The sequence below is a fragment of the Ornithodoros turicata genome, chromosome 5, assembly GCF_037126465.1.
Source record: "Ornithodoros turicata isolate Travis chromosome 5, ASM3712646v1, whole genome shotgun sequence".
Lineage (NCBI taxonomy): Eukaryota > Metazoa > Arthropoda > Arachnida > Ixodida > Argasidae > Ornithodoros > Ornithodoros turicata.
The window spans coordinates 27,615,354-27,640,353 of NC_088205.1; the positions used below are offsets into that span (position 1 = coordinate 27,615,354).

A 25,000-nucleotide genomic window follows, 5' to 3' on the forward strand; every position below is an offset into this window, starting at 1 on the left:
AAATCTGGCTCGATCACGCACTAGAAAAACATATCAAGAACCAATACCAACAAAAAGATTTCATCTATGTTAAGCCGTTGACTCGGCACACGCGTTCTTGTCAGGTATGGTCATCCGTGGAGTAAGCCGCTTCAGAATGGGCAGCGCAGTGCTGCCATCTCTCATCGGGTGTGTTGACACAAGCAACAACAATTTGACCGCTGGAAATGATATATCGCTGCACGTGGCCGGAAGACGACGAGGCCGACGTTGAGCATGACGCGGGAGCACGAGCACGGGCAGCGTAGCCCAGCCCAAATTTTGTTTATTGTTTGTTCAACGATGCTCATTTTCTCGGGGGAACAGTAGATGAAACTTATTTGTCTTGGAATTCCCAGTCGTAGCCTGAAGAAAGATATCACACCTGAGGACGTCCCCCATCTAATCAATATCCGTGGTAGTCAAGTGTTAGTCCTGTGCAAAGATCGGCCTCAACTTTGTCTGCGATGCAAACGCCTGGGACGAATTCGTCGGGACTGCCGCGTTCCCCAATGCAGCACTTGTCGACGGTATGGACATGAAGCCACCTTTTGTCCTCAGTCTGGTGCGGCTGCTGAGCTGCTCAGGATCAAGGGACGGAGCTAATGGACCACAGTGCTGATGAGGATGTGGAGGTGGTGAATAAACACCCCAGTGCCAGTGTACTATGTGCGCCGGTGGCTCACCCTGAGTGCAGCCCTCCAAATCTTCCCGCACCAGAAACCGGGAGAGCTGTGAATGCTGATGCTGGTGATCTGAACATTCCACGGGAATCGGTGACCCAAGCGGCATCTTTGGTTCCTGCTTCATGCGCCGGCGAGGTTGAGTGCATGAGTTCATCCTCGTGGGCGGACACTATGGACCACCGTGACGGCTCTTCGAAGCGAAAGACATCGACGTCATCAGCTGGGGTCGTCGTCAAAGCTTTAGGGCGTGATCCCCCAAGCGACCCCTTGGAACACTCGAGCGACACCCTTAGCGGGCGTTCACACGGGCCGATTTTCAGCACCAACTCGGACCAACTTTGGAGTTGGTGGCAGTCGGCCGACACCACCAACCATGACCAACTCGAGTTGGTGGGAATCGGTCGCGGAGCGATAACTTCAGAAATCGGTCGTGCAGAGGCCAATCAGCGAGAGGAGTATTGCCACGTGACATATCACCTCACTTCCCGAACCCCCTCTGCTCTTTGTTGTCCCACCCTCTTCCGGGTGGTTCATGTCCCGGCGTCTGCTGAAACCAGAACTTGCACCTTGCATGTGGTCTCTCGGCGATAGCTGCATATGGTATGTTTTGCGTACATGTAATGCTGCGTACTAACATGGTTCATGCACAGGCATCTAACTTTGGGTGGACGGCTGAACGCCTGCATCTCCTCATTCGGTTTTTCCAAGAACGGGAAAACCTATACGACGTAACCCACGCGCAGTATAAAAATCGCACGTTGAGGCAACGACAACTGAAAGAGGTTGCGAAGGAGTTGGGATGCGACGGTACGTTGTTGGAGAAAAATATAAGTGTGCCTTCCATGCACGCTGGTGTGCTTTTCATCTTGCGTTTATGCGTGCGTCCCATGGTGCGTCCTCTCTAAACTTCCACCGTGAAGTCTCAGCTTTGTCACTTCAAACTGAATTGCACGCTGTCGTCAAGCGCAAAATACTTATGATTACTAGGTACACGAGTAGCATTAGCTAAGTGACTACACAGTTCTATTTTTGTGCAAGCATTAGCGCTGTTGCAAAGCTGTAGTGATTGAGTCTCATTCATAGCACCTTCTTCTAATACATCTTCATGAAGTTTTTTGGGCAGGTTCAGTTGCACATTAGCTGTAAAGTGATATACTGCACCATAAAAAGATCACCCCTTAGTACAAACATTGCTGTTGTTACCTTGTCCTCGGCTTTGAGAAAACTAACCACAGTGCATTCATATTACGTCTCTCCTCAGCAAGAAGTGCACTGGCAAAGTTTCAAAACCTCAGAACATACTTCCTAAAGGAACACACAAAGGCCAGTGAGAGAAAGTCTGGCAGTGGGACAAATGAGGTGTACATTTCAAAATGGGACCTCTATGACGAAACGAAATTCTTGGTCGGCTGCTATAAGCCAAGGAAGGGCGTGTCGTCCATGGAAATAAGCTTATCACTGCCAAGGGATGCCGAGGAACAGGATCTGTCACAAGCACCTTCAATGCACCAGTCACTTTCTCCCTGTTACCCTGACCCACCTTGCGAAAGTCCCACAGACGAGGTAGCAAACTTTTATTCAGCACATGATTGAAAACACACAAGCAAACATATTAAGATAGCTGACAATTTAATAAATTCAGACAGATCCCTTGGAGTCAGCTCCAAAAAGGAAAAGCCCCCCGTCAAGCTCCAGGAACAATTAAAAAAAAAGACAAAGAGGGTGGCTACACAGCAAGATATGTTGAACAAGGTGATTTCAGTCCTCAATGAGCCGGAGGTTGAAAAGGATGTCGATTATTATTTCGGAATGCAGATTGCAGGAGAACTGCGTGGTATGGATCCCTTGCGAAACGACATCCTGAAATTGCAATTAATGGAACTTGTAGTCCAGACTAAACACAACGCAATATCGAGGTAGGTAACTTCCTTGAGTAATTTAGAAAACGTGTAAAAACTCTAGACATCTTTCTTCGTGTGGACATCTTCCTTCGTGTGGACAATTCGTACTGGAGAAATGTTGCACTTCTCGTTTTTCTTTTAACGATAATTGTAATTCTGCATTTCGAAATTTGAGTTGTTTTGTAAAATGAACACTATGACCTGTTCTAAGTACGACCTCAGGGCAAGCAGCACGTTATGCTTGTGTCAAATTTATATTCATTGTACCTACTGACACTTCAGATTTCGCAGAGACTAATATGCGACAAATACAAGTACACTGACAGGGATCCTCTGAGTAATTATAGAAGATGCGAAATTCATAGCAATGTTTTTGCTGATTCCAGGCCAGCCCAAGGTCTGACGCAAGTTGATAGATTGTGAAACAAGCACCATGGTCACTAGTTTTAGATCAAGCACTTTCACTGTTCCATTTCAAAGAAAAGCCATCTGAAATACTCCAAAAGCCGGGAGATGACATAACGAAAGAAAGAGAGGACTCCGACTTAACGTAACAAATAACAACTTTAAGGAGACGTTTCGCCTGTCATACGACGGGCATCATCAGTGCAAGACTGAGCGGGAGAGCCACCAGTCGCTACTTAAGGAGATGACAGTATTGTTTGGGAAGGGGGCCACGGTTTTTTTAGAATGCAAGGGATCAGCGCGTATGTGCCACGATTCCAGGAGCTTCCTCGGTCCCCATCTTTGCTCGCGTGCCAAGGTCATCGCGTTATCGTCGTCTTTCGACTACGATAACGCGGTGACCTTGGCACGCGAACAAAGATGGGGACCGAGGAAGCTCCTGGAATCATGGCACATACGCGCTGATCCCTTGCATTGTAACAAAAACTGTCCGACATTGCGGACGGAAATGCTGCTCGGTGGATGCTGGTGTCACCTCGAAGAGGCCGCAGGCAACGCCTTCTCGTGTGAATTGATGAAAAAACTTCTCTTCGTGTGTAAATTGATGAAAAAACGTGTTAACGTGGATGACTGTATGAAAAGCATTTTTATTAAAATTTCAGTGTTCCATCATTTTTACGAAAGATTCCTGGTTTCACATTAGTGATTACACATATCACACGCATTATCTTTTCCATCTGTTCTGCCAGGTCATGAGGAATTCTTCGGTTTAAAATGTCAAAGATTCTCAGTCTTTGGATGACCCTTTCCACATGTATCCGCACAGATGCAGTTTCATACTTTGCGTCCACTTCTGCGTCAGTAACCTGTGGCTTCGTGGCAAACAGGGGCATCACTAGCGTTGCTTTCTGTTGTCCAACACCAGTCCGGATTCCAGGGAAGCCCTTATCTGTCAGCACGAGTTCTCCAGGCTCCAGCCGTGGTAGAAGGTCAGCTTCCACTGTAATGTTGGTGTCACTGGCTCTTCCTCCAAAGCCCGAGGGTAGGAATGTCACCAGACCATTCGGTGCAATTCCTATCAGGTACTTCATTGTATATGTCCCCTTGTAGTGGGAGTACCAGAGGTTCTGTGCTTGAACCCCTGCTGGTGTCTCTGCTTTCAACTCGGTGCAGTCTATTATTACCCGGCAATCCGGGTATAACAAGCGAAAACTTGGGGGCATTGCTGCCTGTACTGCAGCCTTGCTTGGCCAGTACAGCCAGGATTTTGTTGCTGCACAGACATGAAAGAGGACATGCTTGAATGCCTTTGCTGCTGTCGTTCGGTGTATCCCGAAGAGAGATGTCAAACACGAAAAGGGCACCCCATGCTTTAACTTCATGAGGAAGAGCAAAAGCTTGTCATTCATATGGAGTTCTCGGGGTTGCGTCCTGGGCCTGGGAGTAGGCTCTGCAGGAGGGACAGAACCTGTGGATGAACATTGTTGAACAGTATTAGCCACTGGTGACCAGTATTCCTCTTATCATCTCCTATAATCACATGCACACACAGTTCACTTACCATGAGCGTCACTCCTGTCAGGTCGATCAGCCGCTGCTCTTTATTTGCGATGGACTTATAAGTCCGTATTCACCAACTTACTTAAACTATTGGTTTAGTGACGTTGGTTTAAATCAATCACGTGAGACTTTCGTTCGCCAATCCTGGATCACCACCCCATGCTCTACCAGCTGCTGCTGTGAAGCCTATGGCGGCGCACATAGCGAGCTTCCTGCACAGCGCATGCGTATTTCACCAGAGTCTGCCAGAAGCGATGGTGGCCGGTAGGCCTAATCCCCGGTTCACGAGGAATTTTTCATCAAATCTTGGGTAAGTTTCGATTAATATAGTTACTAGAAGCGCCCAGGAGACAGAATTGATCACAGTGGGACGAATATTTGCCTCAAATGTTCCATTTCGATCATCCACCCAAGCTACTTAAACTGGTGGTTTAAGCCCCATGCATTTGAATGGGACGTATTTTAAACTAGGGGAGGGGCTAGTTTAACATCGGTCTAAGTATACGTTGCAACTGCTGTGGACGTGTGTGTTGAAAAAACTATCGTAGATTGGTTGCAGTAGGTGATGTTGCACTAATTCGAAGTTAACTGGTAAAAATTAAGCAGAATCGTTTCAAATGCACGGTTCGTAAACAAAAACGGCGTAACGCTTGACCGGGGGTACGAAATGCGGCTGTTGTTTTTAGAAGGCGCTATTGCGAACTTTTGCATGTCAAACGTAAAAAGCACCGTCAAAGTGTGGTCAAAGAGAGTGACATCGACATGTGCCACTGGACAAAATCCATATACCAATCCAAGGGACCGAGAGAGCGTGCGGTTGGCCGAACGTCAATGTGCATCTTCAAAAACAAACCATAAGTAGTGTTGGCGCTTATTATGAGCGTCATCTCCTGTGATACACACTGTAAGCGCCCCTGTTATTTTACAGTAAGAGCAATAACGTGCTAGATGTTTGTTGCAAGCCCCGATGGAGAAATTGGGGGCGTTATCCACTGGCATGCTTATCAACCATCCCAGTATCTATCATCTCTTCGCAGCGTGTCTAATCTCCAGAGACATCTAACAGTGCAATAGGACTGATCATAAAGTGCATTAGCGTCTTGCGGCTGTTGTGTGGGTACTATCAAGGCATGGAGATATTGCATGTTGTTGCACTACACTGAACACTAAATTTGAGCAGATTTTACGTTCCCCGATTATGAAAATACCGGAGCAAAAGCTAAGGAGGTCCCCATTTCCCCTGGATTCACATGCAAGCATAGATGAAACTGAAATGTGTGTTTTACTTATTTCAGCAGAACAGACCAATAAAAATATGTTATTCAGGTATCGTGTTGCCACTGCTACATTAGAAAACATTCAAAGGGACATCTGCTTACTTCTATATTGATTTATCATTTGGTAACAGTAGATGTGCTTTTGTAGGGCTGCTTCTGCAAAACACACTACACAGTGTGCCAAAGGAGGCTGGAGACCTTTTGGAATCATCATTACTATTGCAGGTACATAACCATGACCAATCACTGACAGCTTTTCTGCGTTGTATAAGCACATATATTCTGGAGATCCTCTCTTGAAAATTCATCACAACAACTTTGTATTCGTGAGCTTTTTGTTTATATTCAGACAATAAAGGCTATTACGTAGTTCCACAAGGATGACTTTTTTCATAGAAACGTGCACTCTGGATATCCTGCTCAATTAGTTGTCAAGGTCACATGAGAACATAAGTGAGCAATGGCGCACAAGGAAAAAAAAATCCTTGCTACATTCCACATGCTGACTCCACCAATATATCTGAGGTGTCGTACTGCTTGCTCTGAGGTGTCGTGCAATTCAAACGTACTGCAGTACGTTTGAATTGCACAGGAATAAAGGGCAATGTGTACAGAAACTTTGAAGCTCTCTTGCTCCCATTGAACTGCACTTAAAGTTGAAAATTAGATCAACTGCAATTACTGCATACAGCGCCTTCCAGATGAATATAATAAAACATAGGCTACAGACTCATCAATAGATAGTATTGACAATAATAATAGGAGTCAGCTGGTTCATGCAACATCAAAATGGAAATGTCGTTCCCCCATACTGCAGCATGAGCGCATGGATAAATTGTACATAGCCACATGACAGTTGTCAACTACTCAAAAGAAAGTTAGCTTGCGTTGACATGGGTACAGATTTGGCAGCCGTTTATATTGTGAAGAAGACGAGGAACGGGCAGCCGCTTCGCTATCGTTGGGTTAGCACCCGCCGCTTTCGAATATTGAGCGTCGCTCAGTAAACGGTCTCTTGCCCTCCTATCCTGCCTCTACTGTCCTGCTTACAATATCCACACTGACCACATGAGCACATGGAAGAACATGCACCCATGTTAACAGTAGCTGTCGTTCTTTTACGTTACTGACAGCTGCCGTATGGCCGCATAGTTTATTTCTGTGCTCATGTGTTCAGTGTGGATATAGACAACAGTAGTAAAGCAGGGTAAACAAGCACCCATGTTACACTAGCTCTCCTCCTTTTACGTTGTTGATAGCTGTCATATGGCCACAGAGTTTATCCATGTGCTCATCTGTTCAGTGTGAATACAGCGCTAAACAAAAAATGGTGTCCCTTTTGTGTCTCCTGAAGCTCAAGGCTTTTCTTTCAAGTAAAAATGTACGCATGCTGTTCTGCATCATTTTGTGAGCAGGACTGTTAAAAATTACTCTACGCACTGCAGCTTTACACTGGTGTGATCTGTGCACTCTTTTTGTGTAGCCTCATATCCTGTACAGGTAAATCTTAAACGTGAACATGTTTGACACAGGTGTGCCTGGTTGGGTAGAAACTGAACAGGATCAACGTGGCTCCAACCAAAGTTAGCCCTGTTAGTTCGTCACCCCTGAAGAAGGAGCCGGTTCAGCTCCGAAACGTCGGGATCCCCTCTTTCAAGCTAACTTTGGTTGGAGCCACGTTGATCCTGTTGAGGTAAATCTTAAGAATCGAAAAACACATCCCTATGGAATCATGCCACATGATTTATCATATACACCTGCATCCACATTGCAATCATGCTTCTATTCATCACAAATGCCACAATACCTCTAATTGTAATAGGAAAATTTATTGACGGTAGCAACACACAACATACAACACACCCGAAACACTAATTTGGCTGTGTTGTGCATGTCTTGAACGTGTTCTGAATAGCAGAGTTACAAAATAGTGAACCAAACCAAATCCTGCTATGCCCATATGCGTGGTACATCACTTTACCTTCAATTATGTTACAACTTGTTCTCCTTGCACCAGCTCAGGGCAGCTGCATGCTAAGTGTCCATGGTTTTTGCTGTATGACATGTCCTGTACATCGGTACTCTCATTTCACACCAGCTCTCCTCTTCCTTGACTCGCACTCCACCCATAAATGTACAGCAGTGAGTGGAGAATAAACAGAATATGGGCATACTACGGTCACAAAGTTCTGGTGTAACTAAGAATGTGTTATCAGCATCATGACAAATGATTCTAACATCTATGGATCTGTCATCCGAAACAGTGCCTGAATGCTGTTGCAATACAAGATACCACGTACATACATTTATTGTTGGAAAGCCTTCACATGATCACCAGGAGAATATGTGGCGTCTCGTGCACACTGCTTTCACTGCATGACTGGCACCAAATGCCTGTGACGTATGATTGTATATGTGTCAAACCTGATTATTTATTTTGTTTCAGGTAAGCCGTTCTTCAATGCCATATGTGAAGAAAATAATTGCTATACAAATTTATTGCTATTCAAATATGTGACTGGCATTAGCTTAGGCACACCATGCCATGCCCCACAAAAAACATGTCTGTGTAAGAGCTAGCTTCACCATAGGTTCAGAAATCTTGTGGTTGTGTGTGTGGAATTTTTTATTTCTTTTTAATGGGAAATTGACACTACTACCGTTTCTTTTTAGAACCCCCCCCTCCCCCCACATTTTCTATGGCACTCTTAGGGGTGCTAAAGTTCAATAAAGTGGACCGAAGTAGTTACATGCTCTTCTTGGGTGTGCCAACGTAATGCATATGGCCAGAATCTGTGAAACTGTTGCTTTGGGTGCTGGTATCTTGCAAACCATCTCCCATATCCATAACTTAAAAACCCGAGACTAGGGGACAAAAAACGACAAACACAGACAAGGTCTCAAAATAATTGAGACCTTGTCTGTGTTTGTCGTTTTTTGTCCCCTAGTCTCGGGTTTTTAAGTTATGGATCTATACCACCAGCTCGCTTGCTACCTCTCTATCCTCTCGTTGTCATCTCCCATATGACATGCATTAATTACCAGGAGTTGCCTGAAGACTCTGCATGTCCACCACTCATTACTGAAGTTAGGTGGTTAGTCATGCAGAGGCATCTACATTATTTTACCATGAATTCAGCATTGTGTCCCATAAATCTGCTCCCAGGCTTTGACCTTGATGATACAGTACACCATGCTCACTACATTAAACTGTTCAGTTGCATAGATTTGTGCGGACACAACTGGATCAATATGTCGGCTTCTGCAAAGTGACAACTGCCAATGTGGCTAAAAAATAACTGAAATTGCAGAAGAAAGATATACAATCATGTAAATTTTAATAACAGTAATACAGCACATTTTAGCTAAGATGCACATGATGCACAAGTTGCATCCTTTTCTTTGTATAAGCTCATTTGCATTGCGTCCAATTTTCCACTGCAGACTTCCCCTTACGGTATGATACAGATCAATATAGAAAGCGAGCAGACAATAATCAGTGCTGCTGTTTGCTGTAGCACTGAGATTTTATGCTAGAATGAGCATCTCTAGGTGTGCCTTGCTGTAGTATTCCACTGTGTTGTTTCTCAAGAAATAGCACAATCTCTCAGTACAAAGGTGCGCAGTCAAACTGCATAACCACACAGTGCAGAAATGCAGCCTGTGCACTAATTTTTCATAGCTTTATCATCTGTGTAAACGAAAATTAGTCGAAGCAGGCCACACATACGGATGATACAAACATGTAAGCCTCAAACGCCCAGCTGCTGAAGTAAACGTTGCTGAACGAGCTGCTGAAGTAAAAATTCCCTAAATAAGTTTACACAATTGTACAATGGCGATTATCTTTCTCGTGGCATCACACAGGCCTCTTATGTCATTTCACAGTCAAAGTTAAGTGATCTGTGTAAGAGTGAAGTGATAACTGTAACTGCATCGCTTTGCAAATTCTTTTATAAATTTAAAAAAAAGCCTGAATAAGGAGTGATTTCAAAGATCGTAGTGAATGATGCAGTCGTCGTCCTTCTGTCCACGTCTCTTTGCTGCGGAATGAATTCGTACCAACCACCTCGCCTTCATACGCTTGTTTAGTGCATGATGTGCTGTTGGCAGCCGTATTATAGCATGGCATGAGCTGTGGGGAGTTCTTAGGCATTGGTGGTGGTGATGTTTTGGCATGTAATGGTGCGATGATAATGCCAGTGAAATTGCTTACAATGCCAGTATGGAGTCGAGAGAGAAGTTTGTAAAGAATGAGCATGGAAAAATAGATAAGTCCCCAACCAGGTGTGTAAAAGTGTTTCCTGAATAATATATGGCTTTGAACAAATAAGCTCAACACAATTATTGAACAAAATGGCAGCACAGGCTTGTTTGTGGCTGATGTTGCAGCTGTTGTTGTGTGTGTTTTCTTTGGTCCTTTCCTGTTTGCTCGATCCTTGAAACACCACTATTGAAACCGGTAAAGATATCCTTCTTTAAGAGGTATTTGGTTCATTTTAACATCTGTATTTTGTGTACACAGTCTCAATAAACTACAAATTCTGAATGGCTCGGATGCAGTGTAATGGCATTAAAGTGTGGCCGTTTATTTTTGCAATTATTACATCTGTGATGTCAAGTGCATCATTGCTGATGACAAGTAAGGACAAATATATACATTAGGTATGTTCCCATTGTGTGAAATTTCATCAGAGCAAGAGACAGTCGCAACATAATGATGTATCTTTGTTGGCTGAACAGAACAATCAATTTAGTACAATAATCTTATATGCTGAAATGCAGAAATAAAGGAGATCAGAGGTAAGCACAGCACCGCACTAACAGGGGGTCACGACACTGGCAACTTCCACGCTCACAAGCAGGGACGCCCTGGGTAACTGACGAAAACAGCGCTAAACAAACAAAGAAAAACACACACACACATGACCAGGACGTAAACAAGGCAGCACCATGAGTACGTTTTCCGTAGGAGTCACACTCCAAAGAAACACAGCCAGCAAAGAGATGGTCTAACGCGTTGCAGATTTGTGGCACGTTGAAAGTACCACGTCGAGTTATGCGTATGGGAGTCACCTGCAGGATAAGGTCACCCTTGCATCAGTGTTCTTTCTGTTTACATAGCCTACAGTGATCAAGCACTTGTACACACGTTGCGAACATGATATCAGGCTCGAAAGCGTATAAAAGACTTTGCTGGAATTCCCCATGAATCGAGAGGCTATCTTGATCGTTGCAGTTCACCACACAGGCCGCACAACAGACGATAAAAAAGCGATGGTCGATGCGGATGACGTTATTATACGCATTCACAATCGACGACCGAACACCGACGAAAGCACAACGATCACCTGCGCGAGGATACCTGCTGCTGCCTTTCAAATAACATGGCAAACGCTCTCTTTTTAGCGACCATATCAAGAGCTTGACATTCACAAATACAGCGGTAGGCATAACGCATAACCGACGATTACCGACACCCCGATCCGCAACCACCTGCAGCAGCGCCAGCGCCGCCTGAACTTTTCTTCCGTTAACATCATAATCAAAAAACAAACGGGAGCCTTCCTCTTCACAATCCTGTCGTCTGCTACGTTCTCCCTCCCCTCAACCATCTCGTGCCAATGTCAATAGTGCGCATGCGTTGTGGTCACCCTTTGGTCAACCGCTCTTCATAGCCGGAGAGATCACGTGATCGATTTAAACCCGACGTCACTAAACCAATGGTTCAAGTCGGCTGGTGAATACGGACTTCTCTTCGTGTGTAAATTGATGAAAAAACGTGTTAACGTGGATGACTGTATGAAAAGCATTTTTATTAAAATTTCAGTGTTCCATCATTTTTACGAAAGATTCCTGGTTTCACATTAGTGATTACACATATCACACGCATTATCTTTTCCATCTGTTCTGCCAGGTCATGAGGAATTCTTCGGTTTAAAATGTCAAAGATTCTCAGTCTTTGGATGACCCTTTCCACATGTATCCGCACAGATGCAGTTTCATACTTTGCGTCCACTTCTGCGTCAGTAACCTGTGGCTTCGTGGCAAACAGGGGCATCACTAGCGTTGCTTTCTGTTGTCCAACACCAGTCCGGATTCCAGGGAAGCCCTTATCTGTCAGCACGAGTTCTCCAGGCTCCAGCCGTGGTAGAAGGTCAGCTTCCACTGTAATGTTGGTGTCACTGGCTCTTCCTCCAAAGCCCGAGGGTAGGAATGTCACCAGACCATTCGGTGCAATTCCTATCAGGTACTTCATTGTATATGTCCCCTTGTAGTGGGAGTACCAGAGGTTCTGTGCTTGAACCCCTGCTGGTGTCTCTGCTTTCAACTCGGTGCAGTCTATTATTACCCGGCAATCCGGGTATAACAAGCGAAAACTTGGGGGCATTGCTGCCTGTACTGCAGCCTTGCTTGGCCAGTACAGCCAGGATTTTGTTGCTGCACAGACATGAAAGAGGACATGCTTGAATGCCTTTGCTGCTGTCGTTCGGTGTATCCCGAAGAGAGATGTCAAACACGAAAAGGGCACCCCATGCTTTAACTTCATGAGGAAGAGCAAAAGCTTGTCATTCATATGGAGTTCTCGGGGTTGCGTCCTGGGCCTGGGAGTAGGCTCTGCAGGAGGGACAGAACCTGTGGATGAACATTGTTGAACAGTATTAGCCACTGGTGACCAGTATTCCTCTTATCATCTCCTATAATCACATGCACACACAGTTCACTTACCATGAGCGTCACTCCTGTCAGGTCGATCAGCCGCTGCTCTTTATTTGCGATGGACTTATAGCCTCCAAAGTATGGCTCCTTGTATGCTGTGCCAGTGCTCTTGGTTTCATACTGACGCTGTGGACAACTGGTGCCGTTGTCAACCATGGAGACAGTGTTGACCTGAACAATTAAGCTGTCGGCGGACTTAGCATACGTCAGTTTTAAAAGGAAACATACAGATGTGGTTGGTGGACTCAAAAGGTTCGATTTACCGTTCTGGGCACTGGGATTTGAATTCCCCAATTTCAAATTCTTGCCTAGGATTTGAGGGTTCGCGGATTCTTTTGTCACATCCCTAGTAGCTGCCACCAGGGTTGTTAAGTAACTTAGTAAAAGTATCTGAGTACGTGTACTTAGATACTTTTTGTGTATCTTGAGGAAATATTAGATACATTTTCAAACACGCACTTCTAACTGTAACTTAATTACTTTTTTCAGTAACTTGTATCTGTCTTTTTGAGTATTTTTTTAGTAAAAACAACGAAGCACAGTCGCCGAGCAGGAGGTGGGGTGAAGGACGCGCCGACAGTAGGGATCCTCCATGCGCGTGAGAAGCTTCAGCAACCCGTCAAGGCTCCCTAGTCGACACCAGGCACGAGCTCCACTCCTCCTCGCCCTTGCTGCACGTGACATTCCTTGTTCCTCGTCACTCTCTTGGCGGCCTTGGCGGTAGTGAAGAGAATGGCCGAGTTTGAAGGCGTCGACGCCACCTCCGGCGCGGACGTCGTGACGTCGTCTGTGAGGAGAGGGATGAACGTGTAGTATATTTCAATTGTCAGGAAAAACTCACGTGACCTCTAACGTTGGCCAATCGTTGGACGACGGTTGAGTAGCTTTTTTGCTTTGCTTTTTTCTGTCTCCCTGGGTGACCTGTGACGCTGGCGGTGCTTTCCCTTTTCCCTCTCTCCTCTGTTCTCTACCCTTTCCCCCGCTTTTGCGTTTCTGGGTGGTTGCGGATTTTCGTTCACGTCGAGTGAAATAAATAACAAAATGCGGATGCGTTGGCTGTTTCTGTTACACAAACTGCAGTCTGCTGTAGCTGTGCAAAACACGAATATGATATGAACATTGTTTTTGAAGTTCGAGTGATATTCCTAAGCAACTTTGCATTCACTGATAGCTGATGTCTCACGTGGAAGATTTCACAGTAGAACAACAGTATATTGGCTGCACAGGCACACACATTCAGGGATACGGCATGACAGAGAACATGTCCATATCCCTTTTCTGCTTGTGTAGCCGTCTGGTTGACCCGCCACAAAGAAACTTAAAGTGCAGCTGCTATGCCGAAAGATGATGCTCCAACCACTCTGAGTGGCTTATCCATTCTACTGTATCCATGTCCATGCAGATGCTATTCTGAAGCAGATATGGGTTCAGTTCAAGTCTGGTTCAGTTCTGGGTTCAGTTCTTGTTCACCTGAACAAGAAAGATAGGGATCAGAAACGTGAAACCCAAAAATTCTACCTGCCAAAATGCTGCGTATATGCCACAGGTGTGGCGCTATGCTATGCTAAGCGGCAGAATGGAATAGGAACTGACTTACCTGCCATCAAGTGGGTAGCGAAAAAAGGCAGTATTCGTCCTTCTTGAATCGTTGTCGCACCAAGCAAGCGAAGCAGACCTGCCTTCCACTTATTTATCACTGAATTCACTTGCAGAAGTATCCATGAGGCACCGAGCTTTTCAGAGTCGGTATCGACAACATGTTAGCGAAAAACACTCCATCCAAAGCGGTACTGGCATAGATGCTTTGCTTGCGTCCCTGCTGCACCCAGTGGCGTAGCCACGGGGGGGCTAGGGGGGGGCTCGAGCCCCCCCTACCTGCCACGGACCGACCCACACAAATCGTGCAAATCCGAGAACATAATATATGGGGGGGGGGGGGGCAGTGTGACGATCGCGAAAGTTCTTGCAGTTCATGGCGTCTATCTAAGAAGCACTCTTGAACGGTTTTCAAAGTATGAGCACTTCCAGCTCATATAACAATACTATACTGTTATAGAGCTGCAAAATACTTCCAATCTCGTGACACCACCTCATTGGTCACGACAGGCTATACATGTAATCGTACTGTGAACGTCTAAATCAACTATTTTCGTTCCTTTTTTTAATCCTCAGTTTGCAGTGTGCACAAGTATGTGTGTGTGTTGTCGACACAGGATCAGCGGGGAGGGGGGGCGAGTTTTTGTATCGAGACCCCCCTACCTTGGAGGTCTGGCTACGCCACTGGCTGCACCCCACACATTTCGAAACTTTGCGGCGAGTTGCTCCGGCACCGCCGACACGGTGTCGCCGGCTTGAGCGCGCCAAGGAAAGTTCATAATTTCAAACCAACCAATGAGCGCTCGCATACCCGGGGAGCGGCCTCAGGAGCCAATGGGCTCGTGACGGTTGAGAACACGCGCTTCGACGTAAAAATTCTGACGTTTCGTGACGTTTCATGACGTTTCATGACGTGAAAAGCTCGCAGCGCCTCACTTTAGTCCGCAAGTGAACTCGCGAGTTTCATACCTTTGCTGTAACTACGAGCAGCCCGAGCAGAGTTGCCTCCATTCTGTCAGAGGTACCGTGGCCACAATATCGAGAGCACTTTAAATTCATCGGAACGAAGGAGAACGGGAATCTTGAGCTGAAATGTCTCTGCTATGAGCCGAAGACGAAGTGTCTCACCTGTCCCTGTCTCGGTTACCCCCAGTTTAGGCGTTCCTTTCAATGTTTTGCCTGCAATTACGTACGATTACCCAAGAAGGGATGTCTCTGTGGCTCTAGAGTGACACCTATTATGAGCCAAAGGCGAAAGATGCGGTCTGCGTACAGAATTGCAAAAAGTAACTCCACCCGTACTCAGATACTTTTCCAAGGTATTTGTAACTGTATCTCAGTATTTTTTCCTGTCAGTAACTCTAACTGTAACTTAATTACTTTTGAAGCTGAGTATCTGTAACTGTAACTTAGTTACTTTTGAAAAGTAACTTTAACAACCCTGGCTGCCACCCAATGTAGCTGAAGGGTACAGCCAATAACCTCGATACCTTTGTATTGTTAGCAGTGTCTACATGCTAAAAACCACAACAGTGTTGTGACATTTATCATTGAGCAAAACTTGCATGTCATGTGTCAAGAAACATGACCTGTCATTGATATGTAACATTTTTTGTATGATAATTCACTTGCGACATTTCTAGTCAGTGTATGTATGATGTTCAGCTGAATAAAGCTGTCATATTTCCATTTTCATATCTTTGCAGAGTGACACTCTAGGGAAAATACACCCTTTTTTTAGGGTGTCATGTTTTCTAGTGGTGGTGGTGGGGGGTACATTTACACATAAAAGGGTGTTAGTTATCGAACCCTCCAAAACACCCAAAAGGGTGTAAGACACTGGATTGAAAACACCCTTTTTGGAAGGGTGTATTTTTTCTTGTGGGTGTTTATTTACACCCTAAAGGGTGTTAGTTATGGTATCGCGTAATCACACCCTAAAGGTTGTTTAAAATTTAACAGTGTGGGGTGCTAGACTCGTTATATCTTGAAACACGAAGAGAGTTCAAGAAATGGAAGGGAGGGCAACCATTGGATGCTTTCCGTTGCCCACGTGAGTGCTCCTGACTATCAATCAAACCTCAGGTCAAGGTTACCGAGACACACATCACAATGACCACATCAGAATGATCATTCATTAAAATAGAACCACCGATTATTTTTAGCTACTTTCAGTGCCAATATGCCTCCTAAGGACGAGCTTCACACACTGCTGAAGCAGTCACAACTTACAAGTTATCTTTACAGGTGAGTTGTACTGGTTGTACATGCGTGAGGGAGTAGGGTCTTGTGTACATCTTCCCAGAATGTGTCGCACAGTAGAAATTTTAGGAGCACCACCTAATGCAGCTGAGGGTGCATGCGTGGTATTATGCAGTTCAGCATGGCTACGAAGAGCGTGTCGTGTTCTGTTCCTTAGGATGCTGGACATCGAAGTTTATTGTCATGAGCGCAAAATAATGTGCTTGCTGATATTGTCAAATGGCTACGCATGTCCGTTCAACAGTAGATTCCAAAGATATCGTATCGCATTTCAATGAGAAAGCTAATCTCGAAAATGTGCTAGCGTCATAATACGTGATGCAGATAAGGTCTTCTTCGCCAGACCTGGGTCATCTCCAGAGACCTCCCTCATGAAATGGTCACAGTCTGGCAAACATGGCATTCTGAAATCTTTCTCATCCTTTAAGTAGCATTCAACTGGATTTTGTTAGACCTGTAAATCATTTTATCATGTCATTGATGTGATCTGTGGTACTGTCAAATGGGTGCACGTGTCTGTGCAGCAGTATATATCGCGGAACTGATACTGTTTCTAGCGTTTAAATGGGAAAGCTAATCTCGTAAATATGGTAACGCCGAAATAAATCATGCCGATGTGGTGCTCTTTGCCACTCCTGAGTCCATCCCTGCAGAGGCCGCTTACATGAAATAGTCATAAACGTAACATGGACTTCAAAAACCACTTACTACAACTGGAAACACTCTAGTCCTTTCAGATAACAGTTAACTGAATAATGTTAGACGCGTAACTCATTTCAGCTGTCTAAGAAGTGGCGTTCCACACGTGTTTTGCAGCACCACCACAACCACCACCTGCATCACGTTATCGAAAATCGTGACCATCAGAAAATCGATTTGCTTCATGTCAACACATCATGCTGCGGTATAATCAGCAATAATCATCCGAACTCCTATTACAAGAACGGATTGAGGAATCGTTAACAAAGATGCTTCAACGGGGAGAAACGCACATCTGAGAAAAACGAAAACAGAAAGAGTCTCACCTGGTGGACAATGGGCGTACGCACACGAATTTGTAGCGCGGAGATAGCGTGGAGAATCACAACTGTTCAAGCAGCGTCGTCCGCGTGCCTTGCCCACATATCGTGCGACGTTGTCTCGTTCGATGCCATCTCTTCCTGTGATAAGTTTGACACAAATGAAATATGAAATTTAAAAAACTACAGACACCCAGCGCAAAATGTGACAACTTACATTTGCTAGACCGTGCATGATGTGAGACCGTGAGACGCCAGAAGCCAGAGTGACAGTTAACGAAGCGAAGGAAAAGACGCTTTGCACACGGAACCATGCACGTGTTCTCAGAAGGCAGGGCCCGTATAACAATTGAAAAACAATAAGCGTCAATATAGGTGTAAATGGATAATACGAGACGCCAGACGCCAGAGTGACCGTTAACCAAGCGAAAGGAAAGACGCTTTGCACACGGAACCATGCACGTGTTCTCAGAAGGCAGGGCCCGTATAACAATTGAAAAACAATATGCGTCAATCTAGGCGTAAAGAGCTAATACTCCAACGCAGAGCCTCAGTTTATCCGTCAAGACGAAATCGTATGCGTCAGGATATAAGAGTAAATCATGCCCTCCGTCCCATTTACGCATAAAACACCGCCCTTTACGCTTACAGCGAGCGCGTTTACGGGTACTAGGAATAAAACAGAGCTTGACGGATACGGCGTCTGCGATTTTGTCGAACTTTACGCTTAGTAAGAATAAGATTGGACGTAAGCGTAAATTTATCCGTTTCGTTTCTGAGGGTGTACGGTGAAGTTCTGTTCTGAGAGTGTAGGATTCACGCAAGATGCGCTTCTCGTCACGGATAATGATATCATTGCGCACAAGATTGTTTTGTTCTCCACTACCTCCCAATGCTGCAGGTTCCGTGATGTCATTTTGTTATCACGTGGATTCCTTGCTGTACAAAAATGAGATTTTGTATTGAGACGCAGAGGAGGACAACAGCTTTCCTTGTGATTGAGAGATGCATGCTAAATATAAAATGCACACAGCAGAGACATGAACACTGCATGTGCAGGACGTTGGAAAGCTTCGGTGCTCTTCTATGCAGCGGCGCAGCACCTCGAAATGAGCGCTTGCAAGTGCACGGACCGAGGGTTTTTCGGACATGCGACTTTTCCGTCCCTTTTACCATGAAGTGATTAGGTCGTCGCAGTGCGGGCACTAGTCTGTTTACATGTGCTCAAATTTACACAGGGCAATTTTGAAAGAGAAATACGAAACAAATAGTTTTTTTTTAAACCGAAGCGTTGTTGTGTTCACTGATCCCGAATACACGTATAACACACATGCCGATACAGCGGGTGTGTCATGTAATGTGTCACAAAATAGAGGCTTAAAATTCTACTTCGGGGTGTCACTGGGGCTTATCATCGACAAACTTTTGGTGTGATCTGCGCGCACTTCATCGGTTTTCAGTCGCGAGAAATATTCTGGATAGAAATCTCAAATGTGCCAAGTCAGCGCAACTTTTTTAAATTTCGTTTCTTTGTTGTTGTCGTTCTTTGTATATTTTCTTGTCCGAAACAGAAGTTGAGAAACAGTCGTTTTCTCAGCCCATTTCAACACAAAACACATTACCTTACTACAATAAAAATAGCTGCGGCAATTTTTCTTTGCGCAAAATCTCGACCGCGTTAATTACTCCATCACGTCATGTAGAATACTGTAGAAAGAAACAATGAGTCTTCCTTTCAGTTCCCTCTTCCATGCTTCTGCTGATAGCGGCAGCAAGGTTGAAACGACGCAGCTATCTGAAGCAACAGTGAAGAGGTTACAAGAAAAGCCGTGTCACGGGGTGCTTCGTCTTCGTGTTTGCATAACTTGACGAAGGACTGCCCGGCCCGCAATTTCCGTGAATCGTACAACAGTTTTCCATTTCCTTTTTACCATTACCCAGTCGAGCGGGTGTTTTGTGATGCCATGGGATCAGGCCTCGAGTCATGCTGTTTCTGTATGTATTCAGTTTGGAATAAGTATTGATTCGATTCAAAATTGAACATATAATTCCGTATTCGATTCGGAACACGGTTATGCGCCTCGAGATCCGAAATATTGTAATGGTCGCGCAGCCCAAATATGTTTGACAATGTATCGTTTGACCTTAAGTCCTTCAAGGATGTATCGACCTGCATTCCACTCTTCACCGGAAGCGGTGCGCTTTCTCGTTCTTCATTCTATCACGCTCGTGCCAGTGGGCGGGTCCCTCGCACACTGATTTTGATCGGCACTGACGTAGACCCAATTTCAGTTGCTGGGAAAGGGAAACATTTTTTCTTGAACTTCCGAAGTTCAAAACTCCTCCCCGCGCGACGTCAACTTTTGAACTTAGTTCTGACTTGACGAGTCTAGCACCCCTGCAGTAGCGTAGTCCGGCCTGTATCACCTTTTCCAGTCTTGATAAATATTTATCTTTGGTGCAAGAAGTCACTAATCCACGCAAAAGCACTTTTGGGGGACTCGAGTCTGTAGAAGCGCGCACAGAGCACAGGTGTGACTCACGGTATCGTAGGCCCGTTTTACATCAAGGAAGACGGTTGGGGTTGCCTTCTTGAGGACTTTCGCTTCCTAGGTGGAACCTAAGTCAAGCACCGAGTCTATGGAGCTACGGTGACGGCGGAATCCTGCCATTTCTTGAGGGAAGGCAGAATGTTCCTCCAGCCACCAATCCAGCCCGTGTAGAACCATTTCCTCAAGGACCATGCATAAGCACGACAGTGCATCCGCAGTGCTCTTCGGTCTCCGGTTTCATTCATCCTGTACATATACCCTTCATCCTTTTTTGCTTTAGTCGCAACGTGCCCACTGGCGTGTGGCCAACAACGGCATGCTTACCTCGGCAGTACACCCCCTCCCGTATTATAATAATACAGTGCACATGAAATGAAATGAAAACGCCTAACGTAACATGCTTCAGTTATTTAGCATTTTTGGCCAAAAATGCTAAATAACTGAAGCATGTTACGTTAGGAGTTTTCATTTACCTCCCCCACTTCATCGTCAAAGTATAATATTTGTCCTTTCATTTACTTTTCCAAGGCCTTCGACTACATGGACCATAAAGTTCTGGAGCCTAAACAGCATTGTTATGGCATAAGAAGAGCAGCACTTTCATTAATGAACTTGGTATTTAAAAAACTAGCACTAGTGTGTCGTAAATTCAACATGGGGTACAGCAGGGAAGCATAGTGGGACTTCTGTTTAATTGTCTACATAAATGACATTGTTAACGCTCGCTCGGATGCAGAATTTATAATTTATACGCGGACGACGCCAATTCTCCTTTCCTGCACTGAAGGTGATCCTCTTTTGGATATAAAAGCCAATATACTCTTACGCAAAGTGCGGTCGTGGCAGAATCAAATTATTCGAAAATATATGTATCGAAAATTAAAACGATGCTATTTAAACTAAACAATCAGGCAGTTGTTTTGAGCTCTAATGATAAACTCGGGAGCGATGTCATTAAGATGTGCAATGCGATTAAAAGTCCATGTGTACATGTCAAACTCCTTTACAACGAAACTCAGGGGACAGCAAAAAAAATTTGCAGTAAAGGTATTTTCGTTAAAAAGGATGTCTATTACTGGACCTATAGGGTTCCAGCGGGACCGCAAAAAAATTTGCTGTAGTGGTATTTTCGTTAAAAAGATGTTCGCTATAAAGGAGTTTGACTGTAATGGGTAAGTGATGGGCGAAGACACATAAAACAAAGCACAACACGAGGGCTCAAAAAGCCTTATAAACCCTCGTGCTGTGTTTCGTTTGTATCTTCGCCCAAATCTCCGGCTTGCCTATCATGGATTGAAAGTGACAAAGGTTATGGGTACATTGCGCGGACACTTATTCATTCCAGGTACTATTAGAGTATGATACAGGGTGCTTTTTTTAGCTGTACCAGATTATTTGAATAAAAAAAGAAAAGAAACTAGAAGTGTAGTGTAGATACCCTCTTTCCAGTTGAGTCACGGATATACTCTCGAAGAAAGTGACTCAAAATTCGATAATTAACTCTTTAATTAGGGGATTTCGGGCAAGAGCAAGACAGCAGAACGGGAGGCAATCATCGTTGAAAGCAATTTTAAATCCTTAAACGAGCACATGCGTTGAAATATCCGTTGCCGAATTTTGCTACGTAAATGAACCGAAACTAAAGCGCGCTCCTTCGGGATCCATGACCTTTGGCACTGCCGGCTTATCTGGGCCGAAAGTCGATCTGGCCAACAGATCAGCATCTACTACAATCATCTGACTCGCTCCAAAGCACGTGGCCTGTGGTGTCTTACACCGTAGTGTAGTGTGATTCCTTCAGGAATCACCCAGCCTCATCCCTTCGTTCTCACGTGCCACGTGATGCACATCCCATAGACCCGATACTACATGGCCCTCCGACGTGGAATGGCTGACGCTCTTTTTGCGCTTGAGAAGTGCCGTGGTTCCGGTCTCGGCTCATTTGCATAGCAGCAATACATATTTCAACTTACGTGCTCGTCTCAGGGCATTTAACGAGGACGATGGATATAAATAATGAGTGGCTCCAATTCTGCTGTCTTGCATTTCCCAGAAAACATCTAATTAATAAGTACTCGCGCAGTACTTACATACACTTCCTGACAGGACGTCCGCCTGACCGCATAACCGCACACTCTAAAAACAGAACTTCACCTCATAGCACGCTCTGCGCCAACAATGGCCACGAACGATAGGGGTATCACTTCCTATTTGAAGAGAGAGGAGGATGTTCACCTTTTTGTGTCAATTATCATATATCCAAATTGACACAAAAAGGCGTACGCCTCCCTCTCTGTCCTCGAATCAGAAGCGACAACCCGTAGCATTCGCGGCAATGGTTTGCGCAGAGCGTGCTTTCACCATCACCACCTCCACCACCTGCGATGGTGATGGCGATGGTGACGCGATAAAGAAAAAAATGGGGATGTAAGTTTCGACGAGGATGAACTGGCTACCCCAGTACGCTTACACACAGAAAGTACAAACAGATGACGAGATGATGAAGAAACAAAGAGATGATGACCAGAGAAGAACAGAGATGATTATGGAGTTCACCATGTAGTTCAAAAGTTTCGGCCACGTGAGTGTAAAATCTCCTGCAAAAACGACATTTGTGTAGCTTTCATGTTTTTTTTTTAAATAAAAGTATGTAACGAATAAAAATGACACCCGGTATATACCGCCTTAATACAATCACACTAAATTCTTCCCGTTTGGTTTGGGACCTAGCAAGTGGTATGGCTGCCTACTGCATGCACACACATGCACAGAGAAAAGGTACTTCACACTATTATAGATCTTCCATACTGCCATACTACAAAAGGACTCTGAGTTATTATATTTGATTATCAATAGTTGGAGGCTTTACAACAGCAGGTTGTCTCTGCCACATCCGGAACAGCAACCAAACCAATAAAGCCTTTTTGTGGTTACTCCAGCTTTCACTTAACAGCGTCCTTTTTAGTCAATATTATCCCTTGCAGGCATACAGGGTGTCCCAGAAAACGTGTCATTCAATTATAATAAAGAGACTACGCCACCTAGAATCATGCGATCAACAGCATTTGTTCTTATTAGGTTTTTGCCACCTCCTAATGTGAATGTCATGTACTCCAAGTTTAATTATGTAAATATTTGCGAACTGAACTCGGAAATTCGCCAAGTAAAGGTCACTTTTTTACCCCACCAATATGAAGAGCGTGCCGAATTCACTCAAATTCATGATAATTTGTCAGTGATATTCACGAGCTATTCCATCGGAAAAAATAGCCGAATATCATGCTTTTCGGAGTACCGGACCATAGCGCGCGATGATTTTTTGAGCGCAATCGCTCTCAGTGCGACGAAAGGAGGTTCCGAAGCCAGCCCACAGAGTGGTAGTAGAAAAAGTAACAGTTCCTAAAATTGGGAGAGAGAAAGCATTATCCCAGCGAAAGTCGAACGTGGTAAGTCGTGCCTGTTTTATCTCTTTCTGCGATGTCGAGGAGGGCTGGGTTTCCAACCTCCTTTCGTCGGACTGACATAGATCGCGCTGAAAAATTCATCGTGCGCTATTCCGTGCGACCTCCGTAGAGCATGCTGTTCGGCATTTTTTCCGATGGGATAGCTCCTGAATATCTCTGTCCCTTATCATTACTTTGACTAAATTAGACACGCTCTTCACATTGGTGGGGTAAAAAAGTGACCTTTACTAGGCAAATTTCCGACTTAAGCTCGCAAAAATTTACATAATTAAACTTACGTTACATGACATTCACATGAGGAGGTGGCAAAAACCCAGTAAGAACAAATGCCATTGACCGCATGACTCTAGGTGGTGTAGTTTTTTTTATTATAATTCAATGACACGTTTTCTGGGACACCCTGTATACTGCAGGCAACATTATCCCTTTCGTCTCCGGACTCCATGGTTTCGAATCAATTCCAATCCGGATAACGAATGCGACAATTCAATGTGCCTCTATCCATAAATTCAATGTCGATATCGACGTTGTTTGTCATAAGAGAAATGATGCTCTAGATTTTCCCGTTTCGGTAACCACATCATATTCTTCCTGCACACGTATTTGCACTACGCATATGTTTGCTTGTTCCATTCTTTCAATAAACATACCCCCCCCCCCCCCGTACTGTGGTTGATACGATATTTTTCTTTCGGCTTGTACGAGGGGGTATCAAAAAGTTCTTCGTTTTTCCTTCTTTTTCTTTTTCCTATAATGCGAGTTACATTAGCATTTATATTGTACGATGATTTTCTTTTCACCGCTGCACAGCTGTGTGAGAGACGAGAATTTGTGACTTCTGCGGGTTTTTGCTTGTTCTCATTTCACAATAGACCTCTCCCTGTTTGTAAACAAATGACGTCATAGTGATCGACGGCGCCACCGGATTGGTAGAGTTGAACTATGCTCAAATGGGGCGAACAAGGTCGCGCCCGAAAACCACGGTCTTGACGAAAACCACGGAGACAGCGAACAAGCAGAGAGTCGAACCGAACCCGAACCGGAAACCGTTATTAACCGTTACTTTTGGCCGAACCGGAACTGAACCGAACCGAAAGAGTCGACGCCATCTTGGAGCTGAACCGGAAAAAAATGCCGGTTTCCGGTTCAAATAACGGTTCACACGGAATTAAGTGCGAAACTTTGGATGTTGTGCATGAACAAAAAAACAATTTTTCGTATTTTAGCTTCATTTATTACCTTCGTAGACATCGTCTTTCTTGCCGAAAAAGTCGTGCCCTGCAACAATGATTTGGATCTTCTTGAGTCACGAAATAGCAACAGATAGTAACTGGTAACTGCCAGGACTACTAACGTCTAAGACATACACATAAATATATATAAGAATTAAAGGTCAACAGGACATTAGGGACAGTTTTGTTTTGGGTAGTAGTCATTAAGTGACATATTATAATAATATACTAATCAGAGTCAGCTATACACAGGGTGTCCTGGCGCTGCATTTCAAGATCAGTCCGTTTGCAACAAAAACCTGTAAGTT

General features: G+C 44.7%; 1 long non-coding RNA gene across 1 annotated transcript; it reads right to left on the bottom strand.

Annotated features, from left to right (window-relative positions):
- Positions 1-2,261: 2,261 nt before the first annotated feature.
- Positions 2,262-17,749, bottom strand: LOC135395419 (uncharacterized). The gene is made up of 3 exons (XR_010423073.1): positions 17,662-17,749; positions 17,451-17,585; positions 2,262-2,564 (listed from the first exon to the last, which is right to left on the bottom strand). It is a non-coding gene; the product is annotated as an uncharacterized LOC135395419 (long non-coding RNA).
- Positions 17,750-25,000: the final 7,251 nt, after the last annotated feature.